The sequence below is a fragment of the Marmota marmota genome, unplaced genomic scaffold (assembly GCF_001458135.2).
Source record: "Marmota marmota marmota unplaced genomic scaffold, marMar, whole genome shotgun sequence".
Lineage (NCBI taxonomy): Eukaryota > Metazoa > Chordata > Mammalia > Rodentia > Sciuridae > Marmota > Marmota marmota.
In genome coordinates this window covers 8,059,887-8,074,184 of record NW_025999982.1, presented here as the reverse complement: position 1 = coordinate 8,074,184, position 14,298 = coordinate 8,059,887, and the positions used below count along the sequence as shown (strand labels likewise).

General features: G+C 49.2%; 1 long non-coding RNA gene across 3 annotated transcripts in view; it reads right to left on the bottom strand.

Moving 5' to 3' along the window:
- The window catches only part of LOC107143885, a 64,303-nt gene extending 53,841 nt beyond the window's left edge, over positions 1-10,462 (bottom strand). For all 3 annotated transcript variants that reach the window (XR_007348444.1, XR_001503733.2, XR_007348445.1), the window contains exon 1: positions 10,314-10,462. This is a non-coding gene — a long non-coding RNA (uncharacterized LOC107143885). The remainder of the gene's footprint in view (positions 1-10,313) is intronic.
- Positions 10,463-14,298: the final 3,836 nt, after the last annotated feature.

The window sequence follows — 14,298 nt, the reverse complement described above, 5'->3', positions numbered from 1 at the left end:
ACCTCGTCTCTTATACACATCTATATTGGACCGGTAGTCAATGACGGGTAAGATCCAATTGCAATGGTACCAACCTAACGGGTAAGGACCATATGTACTATTGGACAACCTAAGGCAGGCACGGTCCCTAAGCCACATGCTTTTTGTTTAAACAGAGAGGGGGAGATGTTGAGAGCCACAGCCGAAGGGGCCCCAGCAAACTTCCAGCTGCCAGCAAACTTCCAGCTGCCAGCTGATGATTGGCTCACAGCAGCCCCAGCAACATCTAGCTGATTGGCTCCTCTGCGGTGATGCTCATTGGGCTGTTTCCCTGCCCTGCCCTTTCAGACCACGGAGCTGCTCATTGGGGGACTTTTTTGGCTCCGCCCATGTGACCCAGCCAATCGGCCTCAAGAGCAGGAGGAGTGGGGGAGGTGGAGAGAAGCTTGTGTGGGAGAGAGGGGCTTGTGGGAAGCCGGTGGTGGCAGTTGGGGCTCTGAGGGTTTTTCCTGAGAGGCTGTTTTGTTTGGCGTGTGTGGTTCTAAAAATAAAGTTAGTTTCTTTTGACAAGTGGCTCCTGATTGTGCCCAACCAGACTGCGGCATAAGGGCATCTTGTTTCTCCGAGAAATGGTTCCTCTGGGTAGAGGCTCAGGAAGGCAGAGGCTGGGGTTTGGCACTGTCTTTTCCCCAGTTACCAGGCCAGGCTGTTTTATAGGCAAAAATCTGTCTTGTCAAGGAAGGAGTAGATATGTACCTAGAAGCAAAATGATGACAATAAATAGCAGAGAGACTCTGGGTGACAAGCCATAGCCACCAGGCAAGGAAGGCGGAAAGCCTCCTAGGCATGCTCAAAGATGACCGGGGACAGAGGACAGGAAGAGGACAGCATGCCTCGTGATTCAGGGGATGGTGGGGACAGGTTGCATGGTTATTCAAAAGCCTAGAACAGGAGCATGGGGATGTAGCATAGTGGCCAAGGACTTGCCTGGCATGAATGAGATGTCCACAGGTTAGAGCCCTAGAAACAAGGAAAAACAAAAAGACCAGAATAGAAAAATGAAGTGGAAGTAGTAGTAGTTTGGGGTTGGGTGATAAGTCAAGCCATGAGTTCACACTGGGGCCATGTTCCTGAAGATATCCAGGTAGTCAGGTTAGCAGGGTTTTGAGCTATAGCTTTGGTTTTAATGGGCTCTTGGTGTCCCCAACCATATCCTCTGGCCTCCCCAGGAGGTCACTTGTGAAGAGTTTTGCTGGCCACTCGAGGTTTCCTGCCTCTCTGCCTTACAGGGGCTGGAGTAGGTGGGTACATGCCACAGCTTCTTGCCCCTCCAGGTGGACAATTTAAAGGTCTATTCCTACAGCAATTCAGTTCCCAGCAGGATTGATGCCGGTGGTCCACAGGGCTGACCTACTCATAAGTGCTCCTTCCTACGGGCTCCCTGCCCTCCCCCACATCCCCACCTCCCCACTCCCTTCTGAGCCGTCTGCCCTCGTTTTCCAATAACCCACTTTACACACCTCCTTGTCTGCAGAGTTGCCACATCTGGGCAGTTTTCACAGTGCCCGTGCACTTGTGATCACCTCACATGGGCGCCTGTTGTGGTTTAGATGTTAGTGAGTGTCCCCAAAACCTCATGTGTGAGAAAATGCAAGAAAGTTTAGAGGTGAAGTGTTTGGGTTATGAGAGCCTTAACCTAATCAGTGTGTTAATCCACAGGGTGGTGACTGCAGGCAGGTAGGGTGTGGCTGGAGGAGGTGGATCCATGGGGACATGCTCTTGGGTTTTACGTTTTGTCCGTGGGAGGGGAACTTTGTTTCCTGATGCCATGTCCGAGTCATTTTTCTCCACCACACTCTCCTGCCGTGATGTTCTGCTGTGATGTTTGGCCCAGAGCTATGCAATCGGCAGTCTATAGGCATTTCTGGAACCATGAACCAACAAATTTCCTCCTCTAAAATTATTCTCGTCAGGTCTTTTGGTCATGGCAGTGATAAAGCTGATCAAAACAGCACCCAAGGAGCAGAGCCTGGGAAAGGTGCTGTCTAAATGATGTACTGGTGCACACTCAGGAGAGGAATGGGGAGGCCATAGGGCAGGGAATGAAGGGGCCAAGAAGGATGGAGTTCAGTGGAGGTGGAGCCTCACTTCAGCCTGATCCATGGGGATATCTGGAGCATAAATTGCACAGTGTTGGACCCAGCTTGAGACCAGCCCTTGTGTGTCCCCTGTGTCAGTCATTGGCAGAAGTCTGGAGTGGGTAGAGAAAACAGCCTCCTCCAGCCAAGGCCCTCTTTGCTGGTCAACTTCTAGATCAGTCTTGAGGGATGGGGCTTATTGCTACCAGCTACACCTGCAGATGGCAGGTGGTAGGGCACTAGCAGCACCCTCTATAGGCCCCCTGCAGTATTACAAGCTTGGCCTGTGGTCCCCCCCCGCGACCCCCCACCCCAAACCCTACAGTCCTTTTTATATTCACTTCAGGGGACTCTGCCAGGTGGTGTATGAGAGGAGGAGATAGATGGGGCTTAATTCCTGCACTCAGGAGGTTCCAGTGTAGGAAGGGAACCAGAAATTCACAATGCATACAAGTAAAAGCAAACACTGGGAATGCTTGCTCAAAAGAGGTGGAGAGGGGATTTCCACCCAGGAATGACAAGCCTTTGAGGCTTGATATGGAAACAGCATATTAGCTGGCGTCACCTTGAACGTCACCTTGAAGACTTGGCCGATGCTAAAATATCCCTTTGACTCCTTGTGAGGGTCAGGCTGCTGTATTTCTGTCACCAGCTTTCCTTGCACACCACCCACTTGTTCCTAATGTTGAAAATCAGGCATTTGGGTTGGGTAGTACTGTTTTATTATTTCTTTTATCATTAAAATATTGGGTATTTTTCTTGGTGCTTGATATCATCTGTGCGTTTCTGAGGTTGCTATTGTACATGCTCCTTAGCCATCATACATGAGGTTCCCTGTCATAGCCATAGTTGTCACTCAGCTAAGAGTCCCTTTCTTGTTGAGAGGGAAATCAAGGATTGCTTCCCCAAAGCCTCCCCCTGCCTCACCCTGAACAGCAAAATAGGTTTTCCCCTGTCATCATCGTTTCAACTTCCTGTCTGGCCCCATGCCATCCTGACCAGTCCTTAATAAGGTCCACATGTCAGATCCTGCTGAAAGCCTGTGCTGGGTCCGCTGTGGCAGGCTGGGAATCTATTAATGACTTCTTCCCCAATTGTCCCTACTGAGTGTGAGCTCCTGACCTGCCCATCTCCAGTCCAGTGGCCCAGGCTGGGGAGAATGTGCCTTTGACAGGAAGTGGGGGCTGGGAATTTCAGGAATGCACAGGGGTCCATGGGAAAGGAAACAGATTCAATCTCGAAGCTCCTGTCCACTTAATCTCTCCAGGTGTCAACCAACCTGCTTTATAGACTCAGAGCAGCCAGGTTTCCTCTTGTGCTGCCTCTTGAGTGAGTCATTCCACACAGCCTGGCTGCTGCCTTGGAGCTGGCCCCCATACCCATGGGAAAGTCTCCCTCACAGAGCTCCCTTGTCCTGGCCCCCTCCTGGACTACCACACTCTGAGTTTCCTCCTCCTGTCCCAGGCCCAGCAATAGGCTAGGAGCCATGAGAGACAGACAGGCTGATCCCTGTAACATGAACAACAGAGATGAGAGGACAGAGGGGTGGTAGCCACTTTAAGTAGCCTTGGAAGGAAAGGCTCCCTAATCCTGATCTTCAGGCTGTTGCTCCTGCTGTCTTCCAACAGGAAAGAGGGAAGGTGGGAGGGGATCTAGAATTTTCCAAATACCCTGCATATAGGCATTTTATATGCACCAGGTCATTTCATTCTATTCTTAGTCTCATTTTTCCAATGAAGAAACTAAAGTGGAGAGCAGTTTCCCAGAGCCACAGTGTTGGCAGAGGATTAAAGACAACCGTGTGCCCAAGTCCAAAGCTAACACCACTTCACTGATCAAGTGGGTGGCGCCTTATTATGCAAATATTGTAGCACCTCACCCCAAAGGCTGTGGGACTATCTTTCCCGATGCCAAACACGAGGGTCTGAAAGAGGAGGGGAGTGGTACTCTCATGAGCAGGCACAGAGCCCCATCATGAAATGTTCTTTCTTTTGCAGGGTGCTGAGCTCTGCTGGACTGGGGGAGAGCTGTCCCACCAGGAGACATGCCACCAGGGCCAGGCGAAATAGGTCTGCATGCCACACACCTCCCTTCTGAGGTCCCCCAGGGAACCCCAGAGACAAATGGAGCTCCTCTCCCTGGTTCCTGTTCCCAAATACTCAAACAGGAGCTGCCCAGAGCAGACCAGCCGCAGAGCCCAAGACCGCCCGACGTTTCTGCATTACTTCAGACTTCAGTGTACACTGTTGTGTGACATTGGATTCAATCCTCACATGCCCCTCCTAAGTTATGCAAGCTTCCTTTTCTACCAGTGGGGTGGCTCTGTGAGGAGCCCCTTGAGGGTTGCCTCAGCAAAAGAGTATCTTACCCGAGGTGGCCTCCCTCCCAGAGCAGCCCACCTCCCATGACAGAGGCCTGTGGGGACAGATTTTTCCAGACCATTCCCATCTTCCTATCTCCCCATGGGCTTGGCCAGGATGTCCATTGAAAGTACATCGCAGCCCAGCTCCTCCCTCTGCCCAGCCCCGCTTCTGCCCCGTCCCTTCCCCAGGCTCCATCTTAGAATCTGCTCCCCAAGAAAGCTGAGGTCCACACTTGTGACATCCAAGAAAACACGACATTCCAGAAGTCCCAACTTCTGTTGTTTGATCTCACAAAAAAAAAAAAAAAAAAAAAAAAAAAAAAAAAAAAAAAAAAAAAAANCTGTGCGTTTCTGAGGTTGCTATTGTACATGCTCCTTAGCCATCATACATGAGGTTCCCTGTCATAGCCATAGTTGTCACTCAGCTAAGAGTCCCTTTCTTGTTGAGAGGGAAATCAAGGAATCACATCAAGAGCTGGAATTTGAGCCCATATTTCCAGCACCTTCCAGAATCTTCCCTCTAACCCCCAACTTGGTAGTAGGAAGGAGGATGCAATTCTGGTCTCTTTAGCACATGGTCCCTGGAATTTCTTGACAGACCACTCCTGGTCCTGAGCAGGCAGCTCAGGGCCCATCCCTAGGTTTGTCCCACCTGGTGCTCATCTGCACCCACAAAAGCACCCCTGGCTTGGGGGAAGCATCATTCTTGGAGCCACTTCCTCTAGCTGGGCCTCTTACATGCCCAGAGGGTTTTTCCAGCAGCCCCCTCCCGATCACAGACCCCTGGAGCATGGTGACAAGGTGCGAGCATATCAGCACCCAGTGGCAAAGCAAGAAAAGGAGGCTTCAATTACAGCTTCCAGTTCCAAAAGATGCTTCAGAAAAATAAAGGCCAACCCTTTGTCTCTAGCCCCTTCCCCTCCCAGGCAAAGAGAAAGTTCCATCCCTCAGTCAAAAGCAGATTTCTCTAAGGGACAGTCTGGCCTCTTGTCCCAAGAGTTCTTCAAGTATTTATTGAGCACCCTGATCTGGTGACAATAGGGAGCTACAAGGATAAAGGAAACACTCTAGCCAGATCCTCTGTGGGTGGATCCTCTGGAGGTTGAAAAGTAGGCTCCCACCAAATCATGGAGGCTGCTCATCTGTACCAGGGAATCAGGAATTGCAGATGTGCCCTGGAGTGGCCGTAGCCCTATCGTGGGCTCCAGCCTGGCTTAGTAGACCTGGGTAACCCCAACACCCGAGTAGTTCCATCCTCTACTGCCCCTGCTTGTCCCCAAGCCTGGGGACCTCCTCTGCCCTGCCTCTACCATAAGGAGCCGGAGGCCAGGAGAGGCAGGTTGCCATGCTGTGTGAGGGAGAGATGGAGTCAGTGTGTGTGTGCGTGCTGGTTGGAGATGTGGGTCTCCAAGGCAACGAGAGTCCAAATGTTCAGCTGTGGGTCTCTCCTCTGCCTTCCCTGTGCCCTTGTGTAGGATGGCCTTCACACACCTGCCAGACCACTCTAGGCCAGGCATTTCTAGCAGCTGCAGAGTTCGGAGTGCACTGCTCTTGGCACCAGGACCATGACCTGCACCCAGTCATGCCGTCCTCTACCTGCCCTGTCACATTCATGGACCATGATCCCTCTCCCACACCCCTCCTTTACTTCTTGGCTAGCTGGGCACTGGCCACCTGACCTTTAGCCCTTGGCTTGTTTTTTTCCAACTTGAGCATGATGCATAGATTACAGAATTAGACATGGTTGGCAGTCTGCGGAGAGCCCATATTGCAAACTGACCGTGCAAAATGATCAGCCTGTGAGCTGAACATCTGCGAGCAGCTTAGGCTGACAGGCGTCATGTCTTGGCATGGGCTCTCCAAGCACAGAGAAAGCCCCTCTGAGGGCCTTCTGTGGCTCCCTGAAAACTTTGACTCCACAATGCACTAATGAGGACTTGGGGCATTGATGGATCCCTGTCTCAACATTTCTGGGACTGGTCTCCATAATGACCCTTTGCAGTTTACAACCTTAAAAAAAAAAATAAAAACAACAACAACAAAAAAATCAGCATTTCTGCAGTGCAGGATCCCATCCCACACCAGATTGGGGTTCCCTGAGGACCAGGCCATATCTTGCCCCTCAGCTGGGGCTCCCTGAAGACAGGGCAAGACCCTAGTTGTAGTGGATCTTGCAATGAGGCCAGGCAGACCTGGTCCCTGTGGAGCACCTAGTCTTGCCGAGATGATGGACACACACATACATACCAGTACGTGTGCTCACTATTAGGAGAGAGGAGTGTAGACTCCTTGTCGTGCAGCACAAGGGACCCAAAGACATGGCGGAGGTGGGAATAGTTTAGTAGATAATCTGTCTCCAGTAAAATGACTAAGGTTCTCCATGGAAATCCAGCCACTGTTTTGCTTGCCTGAAAACGCACCATTAAATTCCAGGTCTGGGCTATTCCTCAGCCCTCTACCCCATGCACACTCTTCCTCTGAATCCCAGGCAATCCCTTTCCTAAGGCCATGCTGCTCAAACAAATTGGCCACAAACCACGTGAGAGACCCAAGTCCCGGGGACCCCATGCCCTCTGGAAAAATGTCTAAAGTCCCTTCCCAGTTGGCTTGCTGATTCTCGTTTGGAATCAGGTTCTCTTTTTTTAAAATTCTTTTTAGCTATGCATGGGCACAATCTTTATTTTGTTTATTTTTATGTTGTGTGAAGGATCAAACCCAGTGCCTCACATATTTGAGGCAAGTGCTCTATCCCCGAGCCACAACCCCAGCCTTGGGACTCAGGTTTTCAAAAAACCTTGGGCTCTTTACTTCCCTACTGTGTACCTCTGCACAGTGGGCCATTTGTCCTCCAGAATGCAATGTGTCCTAAGCTAGGAGGGACTCACAGGGTGCCAGGTAGCTAAGACGAAGTTACGGGAGATGAGCCAGGGCTTGAATCTGACTTCACTCTTTGTATTCAATCGAGGAGTGAGTCTGAGCTCCTAGCTCCTGCCCTTCTTCTATGTCCAAACCAGAGCTTTCCCTCCTCTTCACCTGGCTCCTGAAAAAGCCAATTCATCATGGAGTCTACTCTCTCCATGCCGTCCTCACATTCCATCAGACTTCACTTCTGACACTCAGAATGATGGCTTCCTACTTGCATGCAGAAAGGACCTTAAATGAGTTCTACCAGGTCCCACTTTCCTGCTGTTCCAAGCTCTTCTCTCCACAACCTCCCTTTCTGGTCACATGGTCTTTCTTGTATTTCCTAACTTCTCTTCTGTAGTTTAAAAGATACCTGGCTCATAACGGAAAGGAGATCCAGGTGGGGATATCCAAAGAGGAACCACTTAGCCTTTTCCCTAGAGCTACGATCTGCAGTTCTGCCCCTTTGCTCCATTGGGCCCAGGGGAGGCGACAGCATCCTGTCACTGCTGCATACCTTACTCTACTGTACCATTCTGTCACGGCAGCTGTGGTCTTTGGGAGGCTTAAATTTCCAACCCACAGAGACTTGGATAGGGGGTACTTATTCTCTGCCCTCCTGCTGGTGGCTGCCACCTACTGCCACCTAGTTGAAGCCTGAGGGGAAAGAGCAGCAGGCAGAGGAGGGTGCAGAGGGTCAAAGTGGGCCTGAGAGCACAAAGGAAGTGACCAGGTAGGTTTCTTGTTGATATTGGTGTTCTCTCTGACCTGTTAATTACATTCTTTTCTGTGAACTGACTGGCAGTGTAACTCACATCTGCCAAAGCTTGAGGTAGACCTCTGAGCCTAAAGACAGATCCCGCTCTCCTGGCACACTTAGCCGTTGCCTTCCCACCCCAGAGCTCCAGCTGCAGGATTTGCCAAATGAAGGTTAGAAGGGAAATGAACTTCTGGGCTCCACCTGGCTCATCATAACCATCAAACCCAGATCAGCACCTAGTGCTACATGCTTTTTCATGTTATTTCCTTTATTCTTCCTAGCAATCTCCAAACTATCACTTATGTTAGCCTGCCGATGACAAGGACACAGACTCCAATAGGTCATGTGATTTGCTCATGGGTACTCAGCCAGCAAGGGGCAGAATCTTCAAAGCTAAAGAATGGCTTATGTTCCCTCTGTTGGGCCTTGCCCATCTGCCTCCCCTGCACCTCTCCATACAGAGGCTTGTGCTCAGCCTGCACACTGTGTGACTGATGTCCTTTTGTGTGCTCCACCATGCCCAGACACCACGTGGAGTCTGTTAGGACATGCAAACAAACAGACGGTTTCCACTACATGGCTCCAAACACCTCGAAGCCATTCTCAGACCATGAAGTGGAAACCTGGGTAGAACCTGGCCTCTGTGGTCAGCTCTGGCTCCTGTCGGCAATGATCTTCTGACTGGTTAATGTGTACGGAGTGGGCACGATCTGGGTGTCATAGTTGAGTGTTTAAAAGCCGGGAGATCTTTGCATCCTCACTTAACCCATGCAGAATGGGGGTTCCAAGAGGTTAAGGCTAGATGTCAGGTCTCGGGCTACTCGCAAGTGGCAGACACAGGATTTGAACCCCCAGCCTCCTATTTCCCAAGCCTATTTTCCATGCAACACAGGCTCCCTGGTGGGAAGAGGATTTTTCCATTGAAGGATTTCCAAGTGGCCTCAGAGGCATTGCCTTGATCATTTTCCCATCCTGTCGCTCCTGTACCCAGGGACTGCATAGAGCTGGGTCTTATTGGAGAAGAAACCACAAAACGGCACCAGAGAAATACCAGGAAAGAAGTCTGCAGAATCCCATGAAACAAAGGCTTTCCTACCCTCCCGTTCTCTTTATTTTCTTCTCGCCAGATTTCCCAGGATATTCCAGAGCACACAAGCTCTCCGCACTGTCGTTCTGTCCCTTCTTGGGCAAATATAAACAAGACGTAGCTGCTAACAGGTCTAGTCACATTTCATTTTGCTCAAGAAAAATGGAAAATGCTGAAGAGATGTTCAGGTCAAGTTTTCTGGAATTTTGCAGTCTCAGCTACCTGAACAGAACAACTCCTTACACCTCTACCGATTACTAGACAGTCATTTTTCTTCCTATTCCTGGCTCAGAGTACCACGGACACAAACCTACATGGAACTGCATTTTCCTCTCTATTTCCCACCAACCACAGAGTCACAGACCCCAATAGAAAGATGGAGGCAACTTGTTAAATGCTAGTACGTTGGCCTGGCCCCTCGACACCCACCTGTAATCACACCCTGAAGCCTTGAGCAAGGCATTGCGATAAATCAGGAAGGAAAGCCATTCATTTATATACTGTGCCGACTTTCAATTTTTCTAAGGTTTCTACACAATCATCTTTTATGAGCTATAGTAAAACCACATGTTTATACCATCTCTCTCCCCAAGTCCCAAACATTTTAGCAACATTATCTTATGTAACACCTGGGGTTTGGGAAACAGAGCCTGAACAGCCACACTTGTTTATGCAAACAGTTTTGAATTTTCCAGATGTATCCATTTCCCTTCAAGTTAGCAAAAAGCGTATTTGGAAGCTATCTCTTCTCCCCATGCCCACCACCCCCCAACCCCTTCCCTCCACCTGCAAGTAATATTTGCATCTAGGAATGAGTTTCTGCGTTTGCTGTAACATGGAAGTAATTTTTCTGATTTGTTTTGCAATTCCTGATGAATACCTTTATCGACGTCTCTGTTAGAGAGCAGCAGGTACTGCCTAAAATTAAATCCTAAAGTGGCTATTCTCTCTCCCGCCCAGGCTCAGATCTGGGATCCACTTTTAACTCTTTGTCTCCTACATTTGTTTAGCTGCTGGGCCTTTTACTCTGTAAAAAGTGGCTTTGTGTGGCTTCTCATCTTCTATGGCTGCCATTCTACTTACTTGTAAATTCACAGTGGGGCTGTCTCATCAGGATCGCATCGAGTCTCCTGTTTCAATCTACCTTGCACATAATGACTGCATAAATCTCTGGATGCTCTCCTGTGCCAAACTCTGCTCAGGGCTGGCCACTGTATGACAGGGGCAGGCAAACTACCATGTGGCTGGGGACTAAGTCCAGTCTGCTGGTTGGTTTTGTGAATAATAAAGTATGACTGGAATGCAGCCACCCCCGTTTATTGACACAATGTCTCTGGCTTCTTTCCAGTAAACTACAATGGCAGAGTTCAAAGCCTCAAATGTTGACCATCTAGTCTTTCAGAGATGGAGTTTGCGGGGGGATGAGGTCTGTATCCCTCAGCCGAGGGCTCAGACTCTGTATTGCCTGGCCTCTCCCAGCCCTTCCTGCCTGCTGACTTGTGCTTCCTCTGCAGCCCCATTGGGTATAAATGGATGGTTACCTCCCTGGGCCTGTAACCAGCCCATCTTGCACTGGAGGACTTCAGCCCACTGCGGATGTTTGCTCTACCTGGTGCTCTCTCCTGCATGCCCAAGCTCTCAGCAAACCCCAGTCACTCACTCAAAATTCAGCTCAAGGCAAGCCTCTTGGGGGATGCCATTCTGAAGCACTACCTGGGTCACCCCCTCTCCAGCCCCCATTGAACTCATTGCTTGTATTTTTGTGCCGACTGAACTCAAATATTTCTTCCACATTCTGCCTCTATATGCATGTCTCCCTCTTTAGATTACAGGTCCCTGGAGGACACATTGCTATGTCTTGATCATGTGTTCAAGAGCTTGATCAGACCCTGGTATGGATCTGGAATACAGCAGTGCAGAAGAACAGAAGGTACACCCCAACATGTGCCTCTGTGGCCAAAGGATTATTTTGAGCTAGTTATTTTGAGAAACAGCAGATCGAGGAGAAACTGAAAATGAAGTGGAAGTTCTTCTTTTGACAAGAGAAATGAACGTTTATAAATAAACAGGATAGAAATAAACACTTATTTATAAATAGAATCTGCATTTATAAGGGTGTTTCCCCATCAGCCTGGAAGAGGATGACAATAAATAAAAATTCAACTTATTAATGGAGAAGATAAAACTTAAACCCGAATAACAAGCCTTATTCTTGTTTAGTGCTTTTCTGTGTTATGACCTTCTTGCCGACCCTTGTTTCAGTAAACAACAGTGTGTAAGTCTGAATTTCCGAGTCACCCACTTGAGATTTACTGCTTGCTCCAGGTATCTTCTCCTGCATACAGGAGGTAAACCTGGCAATGAACTCCCGGGGTGTTTTTCTGTTGCTAACATGTCTTTTGTTACAAGGGACCCAGGTAATAACTCAAAATGATAAAGAGAACATGATTTTTCCTCCCACACACAGTACATATGGAATGTATGAAGAGCCAACCCCTACACTCCCAGCATGTCCCTTCCTCTGTGACCTCAGCCCACCTCACTGGTTCCAGCTCTGAGCTCATCTTCTCCTGGCCCTCTCCTCTGAACCCCAGCTCCCACAGAGGCAGCCCGCTACTCCCTTCTGCCCACATGATGCCCCTTCACCTCTGAACTCCAGCTCCCAGGTGGCTGTGGCTCTCATTGACCTTCACCCCTTGCCCTGCTGGACGTCTGAACTGGTCCCCGTGGCTGTCTCTTGCCCAACCAACAATAAACTCAGACTCTTGAGATAGGGACTTCTTTGAAATAAGAGAATTTGGGAGCCATTTCAGATGCTAGCTGGAAGAGGACCAGGTCCCAGGTCAAGTTCTGTAGCCACCAGCAGCAGGACTAGATACTTGTGAGAAACGGGCCTATTGGACTCATGTGCCAAGAACATTTTTAGAATGAAAATTTGGGGGAGAAAATCATGAAGGGTTTGCATGGACCCACACTGACTCTAGATAACAGCAAAGCGGGATGTTTTGGGACAGTGTTGGTGGAGTCCTAGGCCAGAGGTCTGACTCTGGGGGTTCCAATAGATCAGATCTAGGCATTTGTCCCCCAAAACCAAATAGAAAAGGTAATGGTGAGAAGCAGGAGAGGAGCTTTAATCAATAAGGCCATATTGGGGAGGCAAAGTGAGATCAAGAGTCTCAGCCCTGTGTTTGACGGACTTACAGGAACTTTAGGGTTAAATACAGGAAGAATTGGCACAAGGTGAGAGGTATGCGTAATTAAGCCATCTTGGCCACATTTGGTTTGGTTGGTCAATATCTCAGTTCTGGTTCTTCCAGGCAGCTCAGGGGGATGTCCTGGTCCCTTGAGGGAGCCATCTCCATCCGCATCTGCTTCTCAGGATGCAGAGTGTTCATCTACCAGACCTGTGATCCTGGAGGGTGCAGTTCAGTTGCTACAAGATACTCGCTCCTGCTTATGAGGACAGTCCCATGGTGGGTAATATGTCTGGAGGCTCCTCTGGAAGGTGTAGGGCAGCGATTGGAGATGTCAAGGCACCACTTCAGAAGTCTTGAACAGGATGTTGTAAGAACTAGTCTTGCATGTCCCTGCAAACCTTCAGATGCCTTCATTATTCTTACCTTGGTGTCCTCAGTCTCGAAGGCAGACGAAATTGGAAAGCTAGGGCTAATTAAACCTTGCAGTCCCCGTTTTCAGAGGAACACTCCTTAGAGGATTCACAGGCCTGCTGCAGAGGTCAGCAGGAATCTGAGGCCAGGTACAAAAATGGAGGCAGAGATGCCAAGCATGGGGCCCAGAGGAAGAGTTGGTGCTTTTAGCAAAAACAGTTTCTAATTCTGTTATAATAGGAGGAAAGTCCCTAAGGAGCAGTGTGCGCGCTTCTGGGCTGCTTGGGGTTAAGAGCCCAGAAAGTTCATTCATAAGCGTGATGTCCACAGTGGCGGATTGCCTGTGATTTTAAGTCGAGGTTTCAAGGGGCGTTCAGGAATGCAGAGCAGTCTTGTGTTGATTTGGCCACAGCTGTTAACTGATTAGTTACAAGGGCAGGAGGAGAGAGGGGAGGAAAGAAAAGAAGTTATTTAGGACATCTGAGAAATTTTTTCTTCTTTTATCCCTAGTGTGAGCAGGGGCTGCAACTGAGACTTATCAAAACCTGGGCTCCATCAATTTCTAGGGAGCTACAGTGATAAGAATCAGGCCCTGGACTCTGATTCCTCACCCAGAATAAAAGATGATTGAATAGATTTTCCCTGAATTGATGTTGAAGTAATATGTGAAAACACCGGACCTCACCCTGGACTCTGGATAGATATCTGTTTCATTGACAACTCAGAAAGTAAGGACACCCCCGCACCCCGACCCACCACAAAACCCCTGCTCAGATGGGGCTCTCTTTCTCATGGAGGAGACAGATTGTAAGTACAGATTCAGGAGGAGGAAGGTGCTTAGAGACTGATCATATACGTGTTTGGGCAAGGAGAAACTGCAAGATTTACTTTAAAAAGTCTTAGATGTGATTCTGAAAGAACCTTCCTTATCACTTCTAGGAGTCCGCCCCCACCATGTAAGGCTTCATGATGTTGGCCACGGGGGGGCTTAATCTTGAAATAAAAAATGCTAGTTGAGTGAAGAAAGGAAGGAACAAGGGAAGAAGCAGAGGGCCCTTTTTTATTCCTTCAGCAAAGAGTGAGCATTTTAGTGTCCTCCAGGGAGGGCCATTTGTGTCGAAGTTTCTTCGAGGAGGATTAATTTGGTAGTAGTAGCAGCTACGAGAGGTGAATCAGTGAGGGAGAAACCAAAGGTCTGGAGGCTCATCCAAGCATCCAGGCTGATCCAAGGTGACAGCTGTGGGAGCAGGAGAATGCATTTCATGAGAAAATGCGAGAACTAAATTCAAGTTCCTCTGGAATGGGAACAGGGATTTCCCTAATCCTCAGTTGACATCATGGTTACAGAGAGCATTCTAGATATGGCAGGTAGTGGGAGGTAGTGGTAAAGGCAGGGGAGTCCAGGAAGTCTCAGCTTGGCTTTCTGGACATTTCTCCCAACTACCCCCCCCTCCCTTTCC